Source organism: Pinus tabuliformis, chromosome 9 (genome assembly GCF_031772625.1).
Source record: "Pinus tabuliformis cultivar Carrire ecotype Pingquan chromosome 9, CPIR1, whole genome shotgun sequence".
NCBI lineage: Eukaryota > Viridiplantae > Streptophyta > Pinopsida > Pinales > Pinaceae > Pinus > Pinus tabuliformis.
In genome coordinates this window covers 773,298,070-773,324,273 of record NC_142307.1, presented here as the reverse complement: position 1 = coordinate 773,324,273, position 26,204 = coordinate 773,298,070, and the positions used below count along the sequence as shown (strand labels likewise).

At 38.9% G+C, this 26,204-nt stretch overlaps 1 pseudogene across 1 annotated transcript in view; it reads right to left on the bottom strand.

Annotated features, from left to right (window-relative positions):
* Positions 1-26,204, bottom strand: part of LOC149151006 (inositol-pentakisphosphate 2-kinase-like) — a 148,245-nt pseudogene that overhangs the window by 55,970 nt on the left and 66,071 nt on the right. The window contains exons 3-4 of the transcript XR_016263123.1: positions 25,932-26,067; positions 17,857-18,069 (exon numbers count right to left, since the gene is read on the bottom strand). The product of XR_016263123.1 is annotated as an inositol-pentakisphosphate 2-kinase-like (transcript). The remainder of the gene's footprint in view (positions 1-17,856; positions 18,070-25,931; positions 26,068-26,204) is intronic.

The window sequence follows — 26,204 nt, the reverse complement described above, 5'->3', positions numbered from 1 at the left end:
GTGGGGTTGGAGCCTCAAAACTAGAAGGATTAGTGTCCTTGGGGTTGGTGCCTCAGAACTGGAAGGATTGGTGTCCTGGGAGTTGGTGCTCCTAAACCCAAGGTTCGTGTCTTGGCAAAACAGAGTTGGTGCTTTGGAGGTTGGAGCCTCACAAAAGTCCAAGTTGGTGCTTGGCAACAGATTGGAATCATATATATTTTGTATCTATTTTATTGCACAGATTATATTAATAAAAGCATGTATTTCTGCTATCTATTTCTGTGTTCCATATATAAATGATTTTACTGGTAAAAATAACAAATGAAAAGAAATATTGATTCACCCCCCCCCCCCAGTGTTTCCAACATCATTTACATTATAACCATGCAGAATGGGTTTACATCTTTAACAAACTTTCGACTAATGATGAAAGTCTAAATGATGCAAACACTCGAACATGATAGATCCCTTTTGTGAAAAGAGGGGTGTATTGCTATGGGGTCGTTGACACAGAGTGGTCAACTTCTGGCTCTACTTGGAGACACTTCGCTTCATCGAAGGAATGTGAGAATCTAGAATCTGCATCCAAGCAACACACAAAATTACATAAGTAGCGTCCACCCAAAAATCATCATATAACATTAAGCACATGAAAATAGAAGCTCCTTTACCATTAATTATAAAGCTAACATGAAATGTAAATCTAATATAACTAGAAAATGAAATGTTGAAATAACAGGGTGTAGGGTTAGAGATACAATACAAAGGATGCCCTATGGCATCAGATGTGTTCAATATAGTGCATACTGAGCATTTGCATGCTTTCTGGCAAATTTGTGGGTTGTTTTTCGGATGTGTCATGTCCAATCCTGCATATCGTAGGACTTTGTCTTATCCGAAAATCGAGCTGCTCTTGGCCATCAAATGCATCAAATCGCTTCCTTTTGCTTTTCTGCTTTTTGCTATTCTTCTGGGTGGGCTGTGATGTCAACAATGAGACCACTATAGATTTCTTGTCCTGATCTTGAAGATGTTTGGACGAAAGATCTGAAGAATCTGAAGTATACCCAATCCTATTCTGAATATACTCTATTAATGGTGATACATAAGCTCGATCTTCCTTAACCAGAGTCGACTTGTCCTTAATGGGAAAAATAATCTCCTTGTGATGAGATGGGAAATGCTTCAGTGGACCAGGAGATCTGTGAGTCATGACAAACCATTTGTGCTTTGATCTAACCTGAAGTCTCGAAACTTGTGTGTTTCTCATCATTTGTAGGTTACCCTGAAGAGTGGTCTTTTCAATTCTGATGGCATCAATCTAATTAGAGTGTTCAACCTTCATAGCATTGATTTCCTTGGCATGGCTTTCCTCCATGGCTAACAATCTGTTTTGAAGAAAAATCTGTTGAGCTTCCATATTCTTCATCATTGTGTTATGATTTACTTGAATAGTACTCATTTCTTTCTTATGATGACTTTGCATATCGGTCCTCATAGCTTCCATCTTCTAGGCACACTTTTCTACTACAGTGGCTATGTGATCGAAGTGTTTAATTTTCATGAATTCTATCTCCTCATCATATTTTTCTAGCTTGGTGTACAAAGTTCTCATATCCTTGGCGTAATCAGCTATCAATTTTTCTTGATTAAGCTCCATATTTTTTACCAACTGCTTTAGTTCTTTAATAAGATGCTTATCATTTTCCCTTTCATTGTCGACACTAATTTGACAACTTGTTCTTGCTTCTCCACTATCATGGATTTGTTTTGCAACAGTACAATTGGATTCATCATGAGAACATTCACAACGTCTGCAATATGGCATATTTTGATATGGAGAGTTGTCTTGAAATCTTTCGTTGATAGTTGGGTTCTTTACAAGATCACTTTCATCCTTTTGCATAGTACTAGGGGCACAAGGCGAGCCACCTTGATCTCTATATCTATCTTTAAAAGCATTGATGATGTATTGTAAAGAAGCGAAAAAATCCTCAGGACAATTACAAAACCAATCCAAAGCATCACCTTCTAAAGAAAAGGCAAAGAGACGCATCTTAACATCTTCATGATTATATTGTGAAAGAAGACAATATCTGGTTATTATATGAGCAACCCTGGAGCGATGCTTTCTAGCAGTGGCTGAATGACCTCGCAAGAACAAAGGAAATTTATGAATGACCTCTTCCGGTATATCATGAAGAAAGGTAGTAAAATGACACAGGGCAAACAATTTATCCATGATGACTTGTTTAAAGGCAAAAGGAGGGACCAAATGGATGCTAGAGAGAGACCCTTGCTCAAGAAAATCAAGAGATCCCCAAGAAGTGAGCTTCTAGCATAAATTCTTGTAAGAAATGAAAGAAATGGAGTCGCCACTTGAGCATGAATCTAGCTCTAAGATCCAAAAGGCAAACCAAAAGGTTAGTCAGGGAGAAAGCAGATGGATACCAGGGAGGGTTTCTTGTCTGAGGATTAATGGATGAATAAGTGGAGTCGCCACCCAAACAGGAAACCAACCGAAATGTCCAGTTGCTAAATGTGCAGATAGAGAAGGTGAAAGGATTAGTGAGGTGACAAAAGATAAGGTGATGAAAAGACGAAGAAAACTAATGGCACCAGAAAATGTGGCGTTGATGGGATAAGAAATGATAAAAGACTGAAAAGATGAAGATGAATGTCGTAAAGCCAAGGTCCAATAAAAGGGTCCCCGGCAACAGGGCCAAAAAATGTTGTCGCACAGAATGTCTAGGCACCACGAAAACGGCTCAGATCGGGGGTTGTCACCCCGATCCCCAATCTCTTTGTTTAAGTTGTGTCCCTACAGCAGGCTAAGGGGGGTAGACCCTATGGAAATGGAATGAAGGAGAATTAGTTGGGAACCAACCAGTTCAGGAGACACAGTGAAGTGACCAAGTACTTGATTAAGATTTAGCAAGACTTATAGGATTTGATTAGATTTAAATGATTGATATCGTTGCCTTATGGAGTAAACAATCTTGCTAGGAAATTTAAGACCAAATAATTGATTAGCAACTGCTGCTTGGATGAATAACTATCTTATATGAAATGTAGATCCTAAAATTAATGTGAGATGCAGGAATCTTGGTCAATTTTAGTTAAATGCCTATCTAAGTTTTAACCCTTTGATCGTTTCTATATTGAGTCTGATTTCGTAGTAATTGGCAGAGAGAGGATAAGGTGAAGCACACTAAGGTGTGATTAACGATGCCTCTCCTAAAAATCTAACATACTCGTTGCCTCCGGCACTATAAAGAATTGTGACTCTGACAACTGCAAGGTCACCGTTTTAAGTACTATTAAAAGCGGGGTTTTCATGCAAAGATGGATGGGTACCTATCTCTCTATTGACCAAGCTTAAGCTTGGAAGTAAATTTTAATTATGCATAACTAACTTAATATGAAAATGCATGATATGATTAGAAGATGAGATGAAGTTAAATTCAAGGATGAAAAGCGCTTATGTCGCGATCTATCAAGGCTCTCAATCAACAAAATGAAATGTTCACTTCACTAGACAAAGATTGAAAGATGAACTTCTTAGCAATGTCATAATTAAACCACAAGCCTACTTCAAATCTTTTTAATACAACTATAGCTCAAAGAGAACAAAAGCTTCTTCACAATTTGATATCAATGCCAACAGATAGATGTTGAACTACTCGATCTAGGAAACAAAAGATATGCAAATTATCACAATTCCACGAGAAAATACTTAATAATTACTTGAAAAATTCGCCAAGAAATATCCAATAATTCAAGCAATTAACACCACGTTTAAATTTAATTAACGACGAGCAATTTCAATAAATGTCAAGCATAAATGATGCTCAAAACCTTAGCATGCAAAATACTTTAGCAATTAAATTTTGAAAATTTAAATACCATGAAGAACTATAAAATATAAATGCTAAGCAATTCAAATAATTCCAGAATAAAAATGATTTTTCTTAACTGACCCTAATCCAGAAAAATTTATGCTTTCCTATAGTCAACCTTTAGAGATAATTTAAAAGATTATTTAAAAATGTTTGACTATAGAGAAATTAAAAATTTTAATACCACAAAATTTTCCCTTTAAATTTTAAAGTCACAAAACCCCTAACTCAAAAAACTCATACCACAAAATTTTCCCTTTAAATTTTAAAGTCCCAAAACCCCTAACACAAAAAACCCCAAGAAGGAACTTTAGATTAAAAATTTAGTTATTCCTTAGGCAAATTTTAATGTGCTAAGTTTTATGAATAAAAAATTGATGTGGCAAATGATCAATTAAGTTTTTTTATGTGACAAAAGTGAAAAAAAATCAAAAGGCTCAATAAATTATTTTTTTAATGGGCCAAAGGCCACATAAAAATTTAAATTTTTAATGTGAAAGCACAAAGTTTTCTTTTGATTTAATTCTTTAGAAATATTGAAATCACATTAAAAAATGGAAATGAAAATTTTTTAAATTTTTGTTTTTGTATCAAACAAAATCAAAGTGTCATAAAAAATATATCAAAACAAAAGGGAAAAGCAAAAATAAAAAAATGAAATTCGATTCCTAAAAAAAAAAATCAAAGTCACACATATAAAAAGAATTTTAAATCAAAATTTTAGAGATTTCATTTTTAATAAAATCAAAACAAAACATAAAACATGAAAAATCAAACCTAAAAAAAATCAAATAATGTTATTTTATGAAAATCTAACCCTAATGAAGTTGAAACAAAGCAAAGTGAAAATAAAAAATAAGAAAGGGAAATTGTTCTTGCAGGCTCGACGATGGTAGTGATGAGGAGAGCGAGAGAGAGAGGGAACGAAAGAGCTTGGGCAACAAAGATGCAAGTCGATCAGCAATGAAGGAAGATGCCGGCAGCGACAGAGGGAGTCGAGGCAGCAAGATGAAGCAAGGAAACGCGTGAGGGTTTGTAGAGAGAGATAACCAATCGAGGGAGAAAAAAAACACAGAAATGAGATGCAGAGAAATGGATAAAGAAAGAAAAAAGAAGCAACAGCAAAAGAAAAACGTAGAGGAGAAGGGTTAGCAGCAAATGGAAATTTGGGCAGCAAATGGAAGGAGAAAAACACACAGGAGAAGGCTACAATTTCACAGAAAAGAAAGAAAAACGCAAACAGAGGGAGCAGCAAAATTTTAAAGGGGTTCAGGGTAGCAGAGGGTAGCCCCACAACCTTAAAAATCTTTCTAGAAATTTATATTTTTAAAATGATATATTCCTGCTTCAAATTCTCTCAGGAAAACTCATGAAATCCCCAGATCTAAATTTTGAAACCCTCGGACTATAAAAAACTTTGAATAATGTCCCTGCAAAATGGTATTGAGGCCAGATCTTACCCTCCAGGGTCTAGATCTGGCTTCAAATAAAAAATTTCCTTCAGATCTGCACCTGCAAAAAACGAAAACGAAAATACCCAGAACCAAAATATACAAAAATAAATAAAAACCCCCGAAACTCAAGTTAGAAAAAATTTCCAAATATATATAAAAAATTTACAGATCTATGCACAAAGATGGTAGATCTATCAGATCTGAGTATGAGTCCAACTCCGCTCCCAGATCCGATAAGCTAAGGCTAACAATAGTCAGGTCTATCAATTTTTCCACAAAAACTTTAAAAGATTTTGAACTTTTTAGAGAGGTACTAGCCCAAAAACACCCTGCAGAAAAATTTCAATCTTGAGATAAGTCTTGGAGCTTATATGAGCTAGACTCTTCAGAAAATATATGTTGAGAGTTGGTTGGTCCAACTGAGGACTATCCCCGAATGCTCAACGAAAACCTGAGAGATCTCCTGCAAACACTAGATCAACCATCAAACCAAGTAGAGAAATAGAACAACTTCGATCAAAATTAACAATGTTAACATAGATCCAACACACTGATTAAGATACTTGTATTTAGATTATTCTAAAAGAGCTATTGATTGATAGTTTTCACATAACATTAAGTAGAAATTAAAACAATATTACCATAGTTTCATGAAGAGGAACACCACCGCACATTGATGTTGATTTGGGGTAGCATCGGATGTGCCCTAGCCACGAAAATTGGTGGAGAGGCTAAAGCACATGAGATCTCCAAGACACAGAAATGGTTTGCGTAGAATCTAACCGGTATGGGAGATATTAAATAATTAATATTTTTAATAGAGTTCCTAAGTCTAAACTTAGGAAAAATAAAATATTAATGGGTATTAATATAAAACTGGGTTAGAATGGTCCAAAAGTCATGGATCAAGCCAAATCTAATCTTAATTGTTGATTAGAGAATTAATCTCGGTCATTGATGGACCAACGAAAAAAGTATAAGAGGAGGCTTGAGGGTCAATTGGAAAACACACCAAGAGAGATCAAGAACTCGATTTTCTGGGGTAGGGTTTGCTGAGGAAATTGAGTGAGTGATCAAGGTTGTAGCTGAGGGGCAGTGAATACATAACAGAGAGGCAAAGTTAGTACCAGGAGGATCAGCGCAGAGCCGGGAGAGGGATGCAGAGCCAGCTAGAGGCCATGCAGAGGTAGCCAGGAGCTACGCAGAGCCAGAGAGGGCCAACGTGTGAGACACAGAGGGTCCAGGGGCTGACGCAGAGGCTCCAAAAGTTGACATAGAGCCCAGAGGGGCTAACGCTGAACCAGAGAGACTAACATAGTGCCTAGAGGCAGTGTTGGAAGCATTTCGTGGGACAGACTTAGAGCTGGAGAGCTCGATAGGGTGACACAGTCCCTATCAGAGTGACGCAGAGCAGCAAAAGCTGCACTGTTGCTATGGGATCGTTCATCCGGTATTTTTAGCCAAAATATCTGTCTCCGACTGAGAGGTACTACTGTTGAGGGCATTCTCTATTGGGTGAGCCATTTCTAGCACCTAGGTTGTATTCTGAAACTGCATAATAATAAAACCCTCTGAATAGTTGCACCGATTTTCCCGCATTGGGTTTTTTCCGGGGACATTAGTCCAAAAACAATGGTGTCACTTGTGTACTTGTTTACTTTCAGTTGATGATTTGTATGTGTTGATATTGTACTTGTATTTATTTTCAGTATTTACATGGTAAATAATTGTTAAGTAATTGAACAAGTAGGAAGAGATAAATCAGATAGTACAGGAAGAATTTCTAACGGGTCAAACTTAGAAATTCCAACATGGTATCAGAGGTTGGTTGCAGATCACAGGATAACTAAAGGCATTAGCAGAGCAAAGCAGTAGCAGCAAAAAACAATTGTCCCAAGTGATAGAAGGTGTTCCTAGCAGAAAGCAGCAAGGAAGGGGTGACGCAGAGTGCCTGCGTCATCAGTTTGAGCCAGGAGGAGGATCAATGCAGTGGCAGAGAGGAGCAGGCTGCAGACCTAACCTACACAGTGCTCGGTCATCTTTCTCAACCAGGAAGGATTGACGATGTGGCCAGGAGGTGCAGATTTTGTTGGTGTCGAGATTGCGCAGAGCCTAGAGGCTTAGTTCTTCAAGTTGTTGAGGTATAGGGGGTTGCGGATAATTTGCGGAGCGAATTTGGTGGGGTATGTGGTCAGAACAGTACATAACAGGGCAAGACCAAGGAGGAGGGATTTCCAGAAAGGAAATCAAGACTCAGAGAGAGTCGAACTAAGGACTTCCAGGAGGGAAGTAAAGAGACTCACAGGAGTCGGAAGAAGAGCAGCAAGATGGTAGTGAATGGGCAAAGAGATTAGGATAGACTAGATGAAGCTTCCAACTTCGTAGTCTAGAAGGTCAGGATCTTGTCCATTCTAGATAGGTATCGCATCAAGCACTTCGCCTTGAAAACGATAGCAATCCCAGTTGACCCAGCTGAAAATGAGAAGTACGAGGAGGCAATGGCCAGGGCAAAGTGCATCATCCTTGATGGGGTCAAGGATCATGTGGTGCCGCATATTGTCGAGAAGGACATGACAAATGAGATGTGGGAGGCCCTGAAGAAATTGTACCAGCATACTTCTGTGCAGAGGAAGATGTTACTTGAAAATCAGTTGCGGTCATACCAGATGCAGAAGGGGCAGCAGATAGATGTCTTCCTTGGTGGATTGAAGGAAATCCGTGATCAGCTAACTTCCACAGGGGCCACGCTGGATCAAGAACTAATGGTGAGGACCGCATTGAACACAGTCTTAGAGGATTGGGAGGTATTTGTCCAAAGCATACTGGGCAGGACAAGCCTTCCAGATTGGGAGGAATTGTGGGCGTCTCTTCATCAAGAAAAGATCAGAAGGGTGACCGAGGCGGGGAGTAGCGAAAAAGGGGTCAGAATCAAGGAGGAAGAAGAAGATGTGGCTCTTGCATCTACGGGAAAGCAGGAGAAGAAAAAGAAGGACCTCTCCAAGGTCAAATGCTTCCATTGTGGGGAAATGGGTCACTATGTGAACCAATGTCCTAGGAAGAAGAGCAAGGGAGAGACTTCTGAGTCCAAGGCAGCGCCAGTGAGGGCGGAGAAAGAAGTGGAGACAGATGACCACTGTGCCATGAGTGCTCATGCGCCACTTGAGAGGAAGTGGGGAGACATCGAGCTGTAGTCAGACGGACTACAGACGATGAGGGGCAGGATCCTTGAGGTACCCAACCTCTTGGATTATACCTTGCTACAGGAGCCCCGAAGAGAAGTAGCAGGACTAGCGGATGTCGGTAGAGACAGATGCGGATGGAGTGACAAAGGGTGCTACAGTGCAGGAGTCCCGGGACAGCGTGAGGCAACAGTGCGAGATGCATGGAGTTGTTGCAGCAGCGTAGAGGTCAGTAGAGGGAGCACTTGTCAGCGACAGAGGGAGCTTCAGCATCGGGAGTGTTTCTTGCCTGACAAAGATATCAATGTTGGGAGGATCAGTGACTTGCTTCTCAGTAACTGAGTTGCAGTGCAGCAGTTAGCAGTGGCAGTGCTATGGGCAGCACGATACAGCATGATGAGAGGGAATGCAGTGCAGATGCAGCAGTGGCAGTGGCAGGGCCACGGGTAGCAGCAAAGATGCAGACGGAGCTGTCGTCCAGATGTAGCAGTGGCAGTGGCAGAGCCATGGGCAGCAATACAGGATGTAGCAGTGCAGAGGATGTTGGTCGGGGAGGCCTAGCATCAGCACAGGGACCGATGCTGGATGATTAGGGTGATACTCCGTGAGGAGTATCACTAGAGCACAGTCCTAGCTAAGAGGGAGTGTTGATTTGGGGTAGCATCGGACGTGCTCTAGCCACGAAAATTTGTGGAGACGTGAAAGCACATGAGATCTCCAAGACCCAAAAATAGTTTGGGCAGAATCTAACCGATTTGGGAGATATTAAATAATTAATTTTTTTAACGGAGTTCCTAAGTCTAAACTTAGGAAAAATAAAATATTAATGGGTATTAATATAAAACTGGGTTAGAATGGTCCAAAAGTCATGGATCAAGCCAAATCTAATATTAGTCGTTGATTAGAGATTTAATCCCGACTGTTGATGGACCAATGAGAAAAGTATAAGAGGAGGCTTGAGGGTTAGTTGGAGAACACACCAAGAGAGATCAAGAACTTGATTTTCTGGGGCAGGGTTTGCTAAGCAAATTGAGTGAGTGATCAGAGTTGTAGCTGAAAGGCAGTGAATACATAGCAAAGAGGCAAAGTTAGTACCAGGGGGATCAGCACAGAGCCGGGAGAGGGACGCAGAGCCAGCTAGAGGCCATGCAGAGGCAGCCAAGAGCTGCGTAGAGCCAGAGAGGGCCAACGTGTGAGACACAGAGGGTCCAGGGGTTGACGCAGAGGCTTCAGAAGCTGACGCGGAGGCTCCAGAACCTGACGCAGAGCCCAGAGAGGTTGATGCGAGGCGAGAGAGGCTGACGCAGTGCTTAGAGGCAGCGATGGGAGCATTTCGTGGGACAGACTGAGATCTGGAGAGCCGGATAGGGTGACGCATTCCCTATCAGAGTGACGCAGTCCCTATCAGAGTGACGCAGTCCCCATCAGAGTGACGCAGAGCAGCAGAAGCTGCATTGTTGCTGTGGGATCGTTCATCCAGTGTTTTTAGCCAAAATATCTGTCTACGACTAAGAGGTACTACTACCAAGGGCATTCTCTGTTGGGTGAGCCATTTCTGGCACCCAGGTTGTATTCTGAAACTGCACAATAATAAAACCCTCTGAATAGATGCATCGGTTTTCCCGCATTGGGATTTTTCCGAGGACATTAGTCCAATAACAACAGCGTCACTTGTGTGCTTGTTTCCTTTCAGTTGATGATCTGTATGTGTTGATACTGTATTTGTATTTATTTTCAGTATTTACATGGTAAATGACTTGTTAAGTAATGGTTCGCAAAGGCTCAAGTTGCTCTCGGTACGAAGGAAGAGTCGGCTCTGCAGTTACGAGAGATGGCCATCACTGAGAACTCGGTCGGCGCAGGAAATGAAACCCTCGTCATGGCGATCGTCGGAGGCGGCGTGGAAGGGAAGGACGCAGTCACGGCTCCCCATAGGATTGACATCAAGAGCGCGACGCTGGAGCGTTTCGCCCCTCCTCAAGCTTCTGGAACTGCCTTGGTCATGCGGCCCAATGCCTGGAAAGCACCGGATGCTTTTGACACAGCAGTCATCCTTCGTCCATATCACCTATTGCTTGATGGGCCAAATGCAACTAAGGCCGATCTGAAGGAGAAGCCAGCAAAGATGTTCGAGGCCAGAGATCTGCAGACATTATCCGTCTTTGGGCTCAGAACCCAACTCGGGGGCGGAAAATCGTCAGAGATCGGCCTGATATATACAGGATCTGCCAGTCTGGTGATAGTCAGGCTCACCCCTCTACAGTCGCTTCATGCATGCAAAGACGAGGGATTGCATGGTGCAGATCTGCCTCTGCACACAATTGCATGGCCCAAACCCTGTAGATCCAGGCCGGATCTATCTAATATGAGCAAGTTTCAAGATCTCCAAGAACTCAGGCCGCAGATCGGTAGATATATGCATCGATCCAACAGAGGGTTTGCAGATCGTGATATGCAAATGGAAGTATGTTCCAATAGAAGCTCAGATCTGGAAGACTGCCTACAGCCAGATCACAAGGCAACCAGCAAAGACACCGGTTCAGGCAGAGCAGGAACTCAGCTAAAATGCAGACATCAGGTAATAAAAACTCGTTTTCAGATTTTCATTAAAACCTTAGAGAAGCAATCTTCTTTAGTATGGGTACATGCAGAAAGTACTGTGCTGCAGCTGAAGCAGCAAATCTGTGCATTGACTGGATACCCTAGCCAGATCCAACATTTAGTCAATGGCAGACGGTCTCTCCAGGACAACAGAACCATGGGAAGCTATGAGATTAGCCCAGGAGAAACCATTGGTTTGAACCTCAGACTGAGAGGAGGGGCCCCTCCTCAGGGTCAGTCAAGCAGCTCAGGAGGAGACAAAGGGAAAAAGACAGCACCTCAGCATCAACCCAAGGGAGGACCCTCCTACAAAAACATCCTTCAAGGTAGCAAAGATTCAGGGCCTTCTCTAGATCAAGGCGGATACACACCTAGGCCATACATAGTAGACCAGCTAGGGCAAACTCCAGCCCTTAGCTTTGATTCCACAGGGCTGGATGATTATGTCAAATCATATGAAACGCAGGCCCTAATATGTCGATTCAACAGTTTCTGGCCAAATCCAAGGGAATTATTTCACTGGATTTTCACCTCTTGGACCATGGAATGTGACATACATTTATGTTCCAAAGGGTTTTTCATAGTCAGATTTGCATCCAAGGAAGTCAGAGATACAATCATCAGTGCTGGGCCTTGGTTCTGGGGAACGGCGGGGCTATTCATGACCCCATGGTTTACAGACTTCGATCCAAACAAAATGACAGTGACCAAAGTGTCGGTCTGGGTTCGTCTACATAACCTTCCCCTTCACTTCTGGAGTGAACGAGTCTTGGAAGGAATTGGGAACAGCATAGGGAAATACATCAAAACAGATCTGGAAAGGATTGATGAAAGGATCTTCACCTTTGCACGCATTTGTGTGGAAGTGGATCTAAGTAAAGGGCTGCCTGACAACATAAGGCTGATCTACAAACAACAAAATTGGATGCAAGCACTAGACTATGAAAATACTGCATTCAGATGTAGGCTCTGCAGACAAACAGGACACTTGCAAAGCACATGTCCAGAAGCCAAGAAAGTAAACAGTAAAAGAAAGCAGAAAGGGAAGCAGAGGAAAGGATGGCTATTCTCCCCCCCGGTCTCAGAGGATGAAGAATCAGAAGCAGAAGAGGAAGATACCACAACAGAGAAAGCTGAGGCTTCCCAAGAAACGGGGAACCAGAAAGAAACCACATCAGACAACAAGACCTCTCAGGTTCACCCAAATCAGGCAGAGAAGACAAATGATGACCAGAACATGGGAGGGATAAAACGGCATCACCAATCAGACACATCAGATTCGGACAAGGAATTAGGCCCGCAGAAAGCAGAAACACAGTTAGTCATAGCCTCGATCGAGCCCACTCAAGGAGAATGGCGCAAGATCGAAAAGAAAAAAGGAAGAAAAACCTGAAGCGTGAGTTTCGCTCACATATGTAATTCAGTTTTTCTTGCTTTCTCCCTTTTTCTCTCTCTCCCTCTCTTCTTTTCTCATCATTTTTGCACGTTAGTCATGTAACGTTGCAAAGGGTGCAAAAGCACTCGAGCCCAATGGGCAGCTTATGGTAATGCATCATGCATCTGCAATTGTAACTTTTCATTTTTTAAATAAAAGGTTACAGATTTTTTCCACGGGAAAAAAATGACTTGTTAAGTAATTGAACAAGTAGGAAGAGTTAAATCAAATAGTACAGGAAGAATTTCTAATGGGTTCAACTTAGAAATTCCAACAGTTGAAACCCCAAAGACTTTTGCATTAATTTCGAAAAAGTATAAAAGAGAGTTTGAGAGCTTATAACACGATTCAAAGATCAAATGAAAAGACAGACTAACACTGACCTCTAACTTATAGGTAAAATATCCAACAACTTGTTGGCTTGATCTCTGTCAAATTAATCTCGATTGTTCATAAAGATTTAATTAATCTTTAATCATCACCGTCGAAATTATTTAATTTTTGAGGAAAAATCGAATTTATCATTTAATTGATTTTTAATTAACTCAAAATTAATTATTTTGAGTTAATTTCCTCAAAAATTTGACTTTGACTTAACCACCAAGGCCCAAGGGTCCAAAATTTCTTGATTTCCTCAATATTCCCTTGGTCGGGGACCTCCAAAAATTAACTTCTTTAAAACCCACGAATTTCACCATTGGAGAATTTAATTTTACCTAGGACACAAAATTAATTAAATTTATGGCTTAAGATTTAATTTAATTTTGCCAGAAATTTTAATTAATTCACCAACGAGGGGATTAATAATTTTTCCAACCCTCTAATATTTAGCCATGGTGTCTAATTATGAGGGACCATGCACTAAATATTTTTTACATGAAGATTTTACAATTTAATACATGAAGGGGGAACACCCGTTCATTATAGACCCTCAACATTTACCCATTTCTGCGACACAAAATATGATCTAGTAGACCAAGTAATCTGTAATAAAATAATCTAGCCAATTAGCTAGGATTATTCCCAAATTACTTTTACAAAGACTCGATAAAAAACACTAGGACTCACTTAATATCTTGACGACAAAATCCACCCTAGCTTTGGGGTGAGGTTGGAGGGAAAAACTTTGCCGATCATTTTTGTCTAGAGAATCAGTGAGACAAAAAACCCCCTAAGTTAGAAATCGCCATCAAAATACTATGCTTACCTAAATTGTTACATACATGATGGTGTTACTAAGATCATTTACATTATAACCATGCAGAATGGGTTTACATCTTTAACAAATTGTCAACTGATAATGAAAGTCTGAATGATCCGAACATTCGAACATGATAGATACCTTTTGCAAAAAAAGGGGTATACTATTATAGGGTCGTTGACACAAAGTGGTCAACAAGAGGAAAACCCACAAGAATTCTTCTTTTCTTGTAGAATCTTCAAATGATGAATTCCAAGACCTAAGACACTTGACAAAGACCCCTCCAAGACCAAGTAAACCTTTCTCCTAGATGAGCTTTCTTTCCAACAATTTCAACCACAGCAACTTCGACCCAACAGTTTCTTCTACAACTTTGACCCAACAGTTTCTTCTACAACTTCGACCTAGTAGATTCTTCTGCGACTTCAACCCAACAGTTTCTTCTGCAACTTCGACCCAGTAGTTTCTTCTACAACTTCAACCCAATAGTTTCTTCTCTAACTTCCTAGCAACTTGACTTGCCCAACAACTTTTCAGCACTTCGACTTGCCCAACAACTTTCCAACAACTCAACTTGCCAAACAACTTTTCAGCAACTCAACTTTTCCCGGCAACTTTAGAAACCCTAACACAAGAGAAAGAGAGAGAGATCCAAAAATTTCGATCTTGCTTTTCTTCTTCTTATCCTTGTCCTCTTCTAGCTTCTTTCTTGAGGAGATCGAACTTGCTTGATGTGTTCAAATCAGGTCGAGTTCCTTCTTATATATAGGTTTTCTTGAGCAAGGATGCTTTTTGGAAGCGGATCCACAGAGACAGAGATATGCCTTGAAATTCCTTGTGACCACCTTCCAACAAGGAGAGAGGTCAATTTTGAGCTCAAATTAATGATTAAGGTCGCAAAATTTTGCTTGTCGAACCTTTAGATGACAAACCCTTGAGAGAAACTCAAATTTTGACAAAGAATTGGCCCTTCAGGGCTTGCCGACTCCCTTAGGGAGCTTAATTTGGCCTGCGGCTAGGCCACATTGGCCTCAAACTTCTGCGGTTAGTCAAAACTTGCCTGGAAACCCTACGGCTTAGGCTAGTTTAGCCTCTCTAGGGTTGCGGTTGCCTCAATGGGACTAGTATTCAGTATTTTCGGCCCTCAAACCTTTCTTCAACAAGCCTGCACTAGAAAACAAGTTAGAATTGATGCTAAAAATGTAATTATACCAACCAAAAAATTGTCTGCAATTTTCTGAAAGATAAACCCTTGTCAAACCCTTAATTTGCAAATGAAACTACCCCTAATAGGGCTTGCAGCTACCTCTTGGAGCAAATTGTTCCACTTCTAGCACATGGGTAGCCTAGATTTAGTCCTAGGCACCAAGAAACCCCTTGCGGCCCTTTAGATTGGGGGACGTTGGTCCAAACAAGTGAAGAAACACTTAAAACCCCAGCAGCTAAGCTAGAATACTTTAGATCATCGAAGTAACTTGTCTCCTCTTCAGATTAATGGGGTTTTTGCCTGCAAAAAGTATCTAAACACAAAATACTAACAGCTAGAACCTAGATCTAGACAACCCATATTATATATATACAAAAATATGTACAAGATAGTCAAATCTACACAAGGGTTAGTAGAAAAAATGTGTACAAGGGTTAGAAAATAATATACAACTAATTTACAATTTGCACAAATTAATTTTAGCTCTAATTAGCAAATAAATCTTTTTAACCCAAGAAGAAATCGAAGATAGATGAATGAAATAGTTTTGATTTAATGTACTAGCCAAAACCCTGCACCACAAATCATTAGATAAGCTCAGAGTCCAAACAAGGTGTGGTCACCTCAAAGTCCATGTACTTGGGCAATGCCCAAGGGCTGAATACCTAAAGATCTCTACACAAAAGATAGACTATTAGTTCCAAAGGGGTTCGATTCACACAAATAGACTAGAGATCTAGAGATACTTGCTAGATCTACCAGCTTCAATGTGTTTATTCTAGCCCAATACCTAAAGCAAGATACATGTGCTAATAGATAATCCAACCACTAGCTATGGAACTATAATCTTTGTCAATAAGCACAATTAGAGCATAAAAATTATTCAACGCATAACATGAATCATCAAGACAGAGACACCTTGAATTGAAACCCCAGAGACTTTTATTAAAGAATATTCCAGCAAAGCTTAGCTCAATACATCAAATGATTTTCTGATGAGTGCATTGATACCATGAGGAGCTCTTTAGCTTCCTTACATAGATAATGAGAGGATCAAACCCCTCCAAGTGGAAAATAATGGCTAGTTTGACTTAATCCCAGATAATAACAGCTAGTTGTTGCTTGACCCACGCCAAAATTAAATCATGTCCCTTGATCTGGAAAAAAATCGATTTTGTTGATGAAGGCCTTGATCCCAGTCCAAAAAATAGTTTTTCCAACCTTTTTCCTTGAAAAATGATCCTTGACTCAACCACCATGGTCCAAAGCTTTAATTTTCTTGAAAATTTGACTTTTCCTTTGATGGAGGACCTCATAAAATTAATTTATAATTTTATTCTAGACCCACGAATTTTTGAGGGACTTCTGATAATTTTCAACTTGGAGAGAATTTAATTTCTCCCAAATTAATTTTTGACACAATTTAATTAATTTTTTGGCTAATTATTTTCTTTTATTTTTGCCAGAAAAACTAATTAAAAGACTCTAGAGGGGAATTACACATTTTCCACCCTCAAAGTGGGTCTAAAAATACTTTGGTAATGGTGTTCTAATTATACATTGGAAGTTGTATGATGATAATGACTTCGAAAAAAAAATTGTCCATTGTCATGTACTCTGCTTCTTGGAACTGTTGACATACGCATGGTCAACCTGTTGAATGGTGCCTTTGTGGAGGAGGTCAAATGCCTTTATATAGTGTTCTTCCTTCGCAAATGGGTGTGCCTCTTCACTAGGGCTGACTTGACTTAAGGAAAGGCCAACTTGACTATTTTGGAGTAAAAAATTCAAAATTAAAATTTCGAAATTTTCTCTTTTAAATCCGACATGAAGAACATGTCTTACAATAATTCTTTCAAATGCTAAATAATCAAAATGACATGAATAATATGTCTTACAAATTCTTTATACATTACAAGGCCTAAAATATAAATTATGAAGACCAACCATAGCAACAAAAATTCAACACACAAGCCATTCAAAGTATTGTACAATTCGAAGCAAGCACCTTGAGCATGATATGCAAGTTTGACCAATTTATTACATCCATTGCATTTAAAAGAACTGATTCAAATCCCAATCTTTATTTCAAATCAAAGGAAGGTGAAATCATTGTCATGGTACTTTACATTGATAATCTGATAATCATAGGTAAAAGTACCAGATTGATTGTTGAAGAAAAAGGTAATATGTGTAAACTTTAAAGCTTTTGATATGAAATTTTGGGATTTTTATATTATTGGTTAGGAATTGAAGTTCAGTGGCAAAGAGATTAGGATATTTATATCTCAAACAAAGTGCCACTAGAATTGATTTAAAAGTTCAGGAAAGAAAATTGCAATTCCAATAAGACACCATTGGAGGTAAAATTGAAACTTTCAAAAGATAATATGTCAGCCGTGGTAAATGAAACAACATATTATCAAGTTTTAGGGTGTTTGATTCATCTTACAACAACCAAATCAAATATAAACTTTGCAGTAGGTATTTTGTGAAGATCTTTTAATGTCCCGAGATGCTGCATTGGAATGCAACAAAGAGTGTAGTGAGGTCTATCAAAGGTACTTAGCATTTTGGAATTGCTTTTTAAAAAACAATTCAGGTTGAGCAGATTTTTGGACACAAACTGAGCAGGAGAAGTTGATGGCAAAAAATCAACATCAGGTCATGTTTTTTACCTTGGAAGTGATGTAATTTCTTGGATAAATAAAAAATCAAACTTTGATGACACCTTCATCAATAGAAAAAGAATAGAAAACAGCAGTCGGAGGAACTTATGAAACAGTTTGATTAGGTGTAATAAGGAGGGTTTTGAGGTTACAGCAAATGTGACCAACAATCTAGCAATCATTTTTTGTGGTTTATAAAATAATCATAAAGTAAGACTGGCACACAACATACGCCTGGATCAACATAGTCAGCACCTAATAATGGACCAATGACATGTTGTACATATGCTTGGGCCAGAATTTCCTTAGAGTTTGCTTCAACAACTTCCTGCCAACCTGACCATATTGATTGCTCTTCAACTGATAAAACAGGAGCCTTGTTTCTTAAGTGACTATCCTTGAGGAACTTTAGAGGAGCCTTCTTTACACGTAGTACTTTTCCAACCTGCAAGAAAGACAAGTGTAAAAATATAGGTTTCCACAAGAAGTATCTAAATATATGGATTTCTACAAAATTAAACAATATACATTGGACTTTTATATTATATGTATGCCCAAGGGACCAGTGTTAGGGTAATGTGCATTTTTGGCGTCTAACAAGCCCTGTGTTAGAGTTTAGACAGTGCTTGTGGTGGCTTTTGCAGCCAACTTTTTTTGTAGAAAATGCCTGTGTACTATCTCTTGTTCATACTAATAGTTAAAGGAAGAATTGTATCCAAAAGAATGAAAAGTGCTACAATGTATGTGGCATGTGATCAATCCTAAGAACAACAAACCCTCCAACATAGAAATTGTCCAACAAGCCCTAGCCATTACACATCAAACGTGTTAAAGCTACCTTATATATGAGATGGATGACAACGCAATTTAACATTACCCGTGAGAATTATAACTAGTAAGAAATAAAAACAGAATCTTTAGTCAAATTGCCAACACCATAGAATAGGCCATGGGATCAAATGAATAAGCATACAATCTCTTCTCATACTAGAAAGCCATTTTACACTCACCAGGATTAGCATGACTGCCTTTTTCCCAAAACTGGAATTTTATTGTGGATGTTAACCCCCAAAGGGTAACTACCTTATAGACACCCTAAAGGGGGTGTATTGTTGCTGATTTCATGACCTTTCTTGCCCAAACTCTCCAGACTCAAGTAGTTGAACCTCTCAATTTCTCCATCAGACATGATTATGGCAGCTCAGCTGTGGTATATCAGATGCTCCATGCTCACCTCTCAAATTCACAGATGGACTTATGGATAGTACAGTTGGGTTTCAACATGCTCTATTTTGATATTCCATGCATATGTTGTTACTTGGATGTGGTGCTATAACTTTTGGGTCTTCCTGTGAATGTGGTAAAACTTAAATGAAATCCAATGACACTTCATAACATTATATTTTTGTTATTTTCCTTGTCGTACCATTGGGGTCATGATTTTCTTTTAGAAATATTGTTATTTCTTGAGTTAGTTTGCACTACTAGGAAACTAGTTAACATAGTGTCTTCCACATCCCAACCATACTTAACAATTTATGGTTTCATCCTTCACTCCATCCCATCTATAAAATGCTATCCCCTTTCATGTTGATTTATTAAAGATTACCAAAAAAGGCCTAAAAGAGGAAAAACCTAAGCCATTTAAGCCAAAAGAAAGGCTAAGAGGTGGAGAGTCAATAATGTTAAAAGCCATCAAAATGTAAAGCTTGAGCAAATGCCACCTCACTATGAGGTCATTGCACCTTAGCCCCATGGTTGTCTATGGATATCTAAAGCAAAAGGGACTTGTTCAATGAAATGGCTACTTAAAGAAAAAAGGCAAAAGGGTAGCAAGAATCAGTGCAGAGGAGAGGAAAGGAACTTCAATGCTAAGTTCCCTCTTTAAAGGCTTCAATGCATGAAATTCTTATCTCTTGAAAGCTTGGTGATCAAAAAAATATAAGACCTATGCATAATTACATGACTTTGAGGGTCATCACATGAAGCTTTTCCCTTCACCTTTCATTAAATTATCCATTACATCACCTACCTTTTACTCAAGAACTTGGGAAATACACTTTATCAAGGGACGTGCCACATGTATAAGTGTTAATTATTGTTGTCCCATGGTAAAACTTAGCAAATCTTATAACTAACCTTTATTATGTTGTGTTGGAAGAAATCACTAAGGGTATACCAGTTGATGGCACATCAAGAAGTTGGACCCACCACTACAAGTGGGCACCTTGCATTGGAATTCATGATGTTGCATTAGGATTTGTGTACCTACATTTGGCCATATCCACCAACATTGGGATCCATGCCATTTTTCTTGGGATATGTGTACTTCCTTAGGATATGTGTCACTACAATGGGATATGTGACAATGCATCGGCCAATAACGAGGATGCCACATCATCACAATTGCCACATGGACCACTTAGAGATGGCTTTCTTGCCCAATTGGACATCTTACTTTCACACATCCATGATAATCCCCCTTTGGGCCACACATGGGAGTTTGTTGAGATATATGGGAACTTGTAGGAGGATGTTACACAAGGTCACGAGTTGTTATGGTGGTTACCTAAGAAACATGACACAGCCTTAACCCCCCCACCACCCCGGTGTCTTGTATTTCACATGTGGGACACAACATGTGAATGACACATGTCCAACACGAGTTTGACTTGTGTTTATTTGCAAGACACAAGTCAAACTTATGTCAAACACAAGCGCTACTCATGTCATGATTTTCGAACACGTGTCCTCTAAAAAGTAAAGCCGCACACTCTTAAAGCCGAATTTGCCTTCATTTTCATGCATTTCGTCAAGGGTTTTGAGCTTTGAAAGGATTTCAAGTGTAGGTAAGGGCAATTAACCAATCTTAGAAGGGATTCTCACACATTTCAATCACAGATTTGGAGCTCTTGGATCCCAATATAGGCAATGATTTTGATGATATCTAGTTATTTGTTGTAGGTTTGTAGCATGACTTTTCTTGGACTCTAGAGGCCATTTAGAGACTCCTTGTTGATGTATTTTTGGTTTAGAGATGGATTGCACTCGCTATTGTTCTGATTATATGCACTAGTTGTATGACTGAATTTGTATCATCATCATGTACAATTATAATTGTTTCAGTTTCTAAATTCTAAAGAAATTCGAATCTTTGTCTATATTTCATTTTTGTATTTGTAATAATTCACTAATTTGATATATGTATATATAAAATGTGACCTTTTTGTCCTATGCCATTGTGTTAGGTGGCATAGGTGGTTATATGTTTATGTGGCATTGACCACAATATTTTATTTGATGACTACCCTAGTTGATGAACCACATGTACCACACTTCATTAGATTCTCACCTTGGACATCCCACATGTGTCGTATGATGTCATGTTTGTTAAGAGGTTGTTATCTTGAGATGACCCCTTCCTTGTTGGAGAATCAAGTAGAGCAGAAATTAAAACAATTCTCCTATCCTTGATAACTACTTGTGAACTTAACTTAGCTTCTTATTATTCTTTATTAGATTCTTTCCATAAAAAAATTATCAAGATCATAAAAGACAATGGACACAAGATGTAGGCTCCAAGCCAGGGCAAAACCCCTTCAAAAGGAAAACCTAGAAATAATTTCTTCTCTTCTCAAATGAGAAATCCAAGACCAAGTCCACTCACAAGCCCCAAGTCAACCCTCCTTCCAAGCTTTTCCAACAATTCAAAGTATCCTCGAGTCAACGATGGCCAAACCCTTCCAGAACTGGTCAAACTTCAGATTTTGGTTCTTGCAACAGAACTTCGGCCTCCTGCAACAAACCTGCGATTTTCGGCCTTCCTACAACTCTAAAATATCACATGTGTGGGAGTTTTTAGGGCATATTTCCTTCTCCTTTGACCTTGCTTTCTCTCTCCTTGACTTTGACTTCTTCCCTTTTTGGTTGTAGTTGATTTTCCTCCTTTCTTGAGAGATCGAACTTGCTTTATTTGTTCTTCAAATGAGGTCGAGTTGCTTGTTGCCACACAATCTAGCAGGGTCCTTGGAGGGGTATCTAAGGGACAAATACTAGACCAAATGATAACAATGGAACAAAGACCATTGTCACCTCAGTCAATGTCCCCTACTCTTTATGGATTTTCACCGATGGGAGGAGTTCGAGTATGAGGGAAATCACCCAAAATGATAGGATCAATGACAAGGTATGAAGTGACTTCCAAGGCCCATTCAAGGAGAGGCTCAATTAGGGCTCAATGCTTCCAGAGAAGCTAAGGTATCTCCTAGAAACACCTATGTGGAAGACCTAGACCTAGGGTTAGGGAGATTCAATGATAATGATTATGCCTAGGATCAAGACTTCCAAGGGATGAGGTAGGACCTCTCAAAAAAGTTATATGTGATGATTTAATACTTCTAAAAGGCTCTTCACTCTCTTTGAGAGACTTAAGAAAGACTTGTGCTAGACCTAGGGTTTCATGAATATTCGTGGGAAGAAATGCTTCCAAGGTATTCACTAGGTCAAGGCAAGAGAGAAGAAAGGACTTCTTAAGTCAACAATGTTCCTTATAAAATAATACAAATCCTAATCTAAGACATGAAGATATACAAAGCAACATCTTCTGAGTTTATTACTACCACAATGGATGAGTTTGAAGATAGTGGCATTAGAGTTCAATGTTTAAAACTGTGACTTGAAGTTTTCTCTACAATTTCAATACATGAAGCAGTGACGTTACCCAGATCTCATTCCTTTACATAATAAAAGAAGGAATGACATTTATGAAGTTGACATGTTTGAAAGTAGCTCAACAAACTCTCAAAGGTTGAAGGAGTCAAGATACCTTCACTAACGAATGTTGACCAGTCAAAGGACCAAATCCTTACAATGAAAAAGGTAAGGTCACAAACATATGTACAAATTTTGTGTTAGCGATGATCATTTGAAAATGGTAAAAGGGTTTGCATAAGTATAGACTAGAGGCAGTAACATATTGATAATTTGGTAGCATACCAAGAAAATCATTGCATATAAAGGCTAGATTAAGAAATGAAATGGATATGTCAATGGTATGATTAGGATTTTTCAACTAACAACATGCTTGCAGTTGGTTTTGATGACTGTAAAGAATCTATGGTTTGTAGATTTTACAATCTGTGATGTCCTGAAGTTTTTTGGTATCTAGGATTCGTAAACCCTACTTGAGACTTGGATTGGTAAATCCCTAGAAAAAGAAACCCTAACTAATTTTTTTTGCTGTAAAAAGAATCTAGCTTTAGACAGTGATGATGAGGTCATTTTTGGCCATCAACAATTTCATGCGCTCTTTCCTTATTCTACCACATACCCTGGAGGTTTTTCCCGGAGCTTTCACGAAATTGTTCCTTTCCATACACCCGGGGATCACCTTCTGGCGTGACGTAAGCATACACTATGGAATACGTGGGTCCCTCATCATTTACGTGGCTTGTATTCAAACTCACCTTTCGCGCTCTTTCCGTTCCTACCTTTCTACGTCATCCTGTCCCTCTTACCCCAGAGCTTACCTTCGCTCATAAATTTGAAAAAGTCGGGATGGGCCTCGGGTTGGGCACACTAGTCCAAGTGCATCATCTCGTGAATAATGTGGGTTTATAATGTAAGATGGAAAGTGGTAAGTATGGAATAGGGAGAGATGGGACCATGTTATCTCAATCAAGTTTCCCAAGTAGTGCCCCTCCTATACCCATTGGGTCATTAGGGGAAGTCCCACTGGACTATGATGAAAGATTAACCCCCCATTGAAGGTGAGGGAACAAGATCATGGTCAAAACCCCTCTTTCTTCTAGGTCACCCTGTAATCCATGTCAAATACCCAAATAGAAACAAGCATAAGCACCCAATTACAAAATGAATAAAGTACCTTTCGATCAGAAGCCCACCTTCAAACATGTGCTCCAGTCAAATGGGCGAGGAAACATAATATTGATGTAGGTGGCGGAGATATGAATGGCACATCGTCATCGGCTAGTAGTTGTTGCCAGGGGCTGCTAGGTGGTTGGCTGGAAGAGATGATGGAAGAACAAATTCTCCTATGGGGTCACCCACTTTTGGTGGGTAACATGTACATCACACACCAATAATAAAGTATGACATTTATCCCTAGTAATATGTCCTAAAAAGATATTACAAAATCAAACCAAAACAAATATTATGAATCTAATGATATGAATCATGGCAATGAAAAAAATGGACTCCCCCTCATTTGCTCGATGGAAAATCATCACAATATCCGCGGAGCTCAATCCCTTAACTCACTTTTGCAAAATGAGGGTCAAAAGACCAAGAATCCAGCTATAACGTGAGAATGACGCAGACAAGGGTGAAACCTCCCATTGAATCATGATAATTACTAAAATTATCACAAAAAATTCAAAAGATAAAATTATCACAATAATATCCCCTAACACCAATATTATCATCTTGGGTAATGACTCATAATATAGGCAATATATGGCCAACAAATATAATATTGATTAAGGGTTTATTAGTGTACTCAATGTCCTTTTGTCATAATGTCACATTTTGTAATAAAGGTGCAATGATATTATTATATTATTATGAGTTATATCTTAGCTTAAGTTTGGTGATTGTATAGAAGGTTATTTGCTATGTTGCATGGGGACCCATCCCCAACAAAAAATCCCTCGTACCCGACATTCCGGCATACCGGGGACTTTTACAGGGGTTGGGAACGTCCCCAATTTTTTGGAGACTTCATTGGGGACTTGGGGACTTCCAAGTCATTCTCAATCTGTCCCAGACAAATTTTGGGGACTTTTCGAGTACTGTTTCGCTGTCCCCAAGGACAAAATGATATGTCTGACCCGATTTTGACTGGATTTACTTTGCTGTTTGGATAGCTTTCCTCAAACAGTGAAGGTTGTATGGATGTTTATTTTTTAATGCAACCTCTTGTGTGAAGTAAATGCTCCCAACAATGACTCATTTCAGTGCATTTCCTCTTAAGATCAATGTTTCCAAAACTGTTCTTTACACTTACTTTGTCTAAGAATAATAAACCAAAATTCAAGATTGATTTACATCTCAAGCTGATGTAAAGAAACCACACTATGTTTAAGGCTCTAACACACTTTGCATCTTTGCTAACTATGCCCAGGAATTTGAATTTGTTCAACTTGGGCAGATTAGTAGCAGTGGTTGTAAGAAGGGCCCTTTTTGCTTTCACAGGATTAGGAAATTATCTAGTGTGGTTGATCAGTCAAACTTGGCTTTTATTTGACAAATCTAACAACAGAGAGGTCAATTTAGGTGTTGAGATTGGCAATATTAGGAATTTGAGCCAAGGTATGATTTTGACAAAATTAGCATGCTTGCCAACAGGGATAGTAAGGTGAATTAGGTTACATGCAAGAATGTCAACCAAGAATAGTAAAACTGAATCTGCTTTTGGATTTGACCAAAAATAACAAGCAAGACAACTAGCTCTAGTAATTCAACCCAGGTTTTTGATTTGACATTTATGGCAAGACAAATTAGGTCATTGAAAGGTCAAACTAGCAAGAGTTAGTGTTTTAGCGCTAGGCCATTTGGACCGTCATATAGATGGATACCCTCCAACTAACTATCATGTGTCACACTAGGAGAACAGTTCACTTACTCAACATTGCTCTTGACTCAACATCCTTCAACTAAAAACTTCAACTTGAATTTGAGATTTGAGATTATGTATTTGGTTTTGTAATTATTAACATGAATTTCAGATTTCTTGGCTAGTTCAATAATTATAATTATGTTGCAATGATGTATTTATTATTTATTATTTATCTTTATGCACATGGTGAATTTAAAATAATAATAATAATATTTATTATTATTATAATTATTATAATATATAATAAATATTATTATTATTATTTTAAATTCACCATGTCGTCCCTTGGAAAATTTGGGGGTGCGCTCTAGCCGTACCGGAAACTCGTCCCCTCATCTCCGCCCTCCTCCCACCCCAAAGGCAGTGCAACATAGGTTCTTCGACATTACACAACTCACCATAACATAGCCTCTCTATCTCACATATGTATCACAACATTACAATGTGGAATAAAACAACTTAAGTATCATTACTCTCTCTTCACCGCATTATTATATGCCATAGTATTTCATGAAACTCTGACAAGACATCCATCTCGAAGGTCAAAACTAACATATAAATGATGTTAAAAATGACATCATGGATTCATATATAAAATTGATGATCATTTTCATAGCAAAAACATGGAAAAATAAAAATGATATTTGAGAAGATGGAAGTATGATCCATACAAAAACTGGCGATGTACCACAGTAGAGCACAATTACATTAGCTGCACCCTCGCCTTTGTAGTCCCACTCCTCTGCATTTTTTGCCTCTGAAAGGGACAACATATTTATTCGCACTTGAATACTCTTTTCAATTTACCTGCAAATATTTGAAGCATATCAACAGCTTTTTTTAAAGAAAAACACTTCTTTCTAATCAGATTAGCTCTATAACACATCTTTAACATAGAATTTTCATCAAAAACAAAATAAATGAATGTAACAATACACGACAAA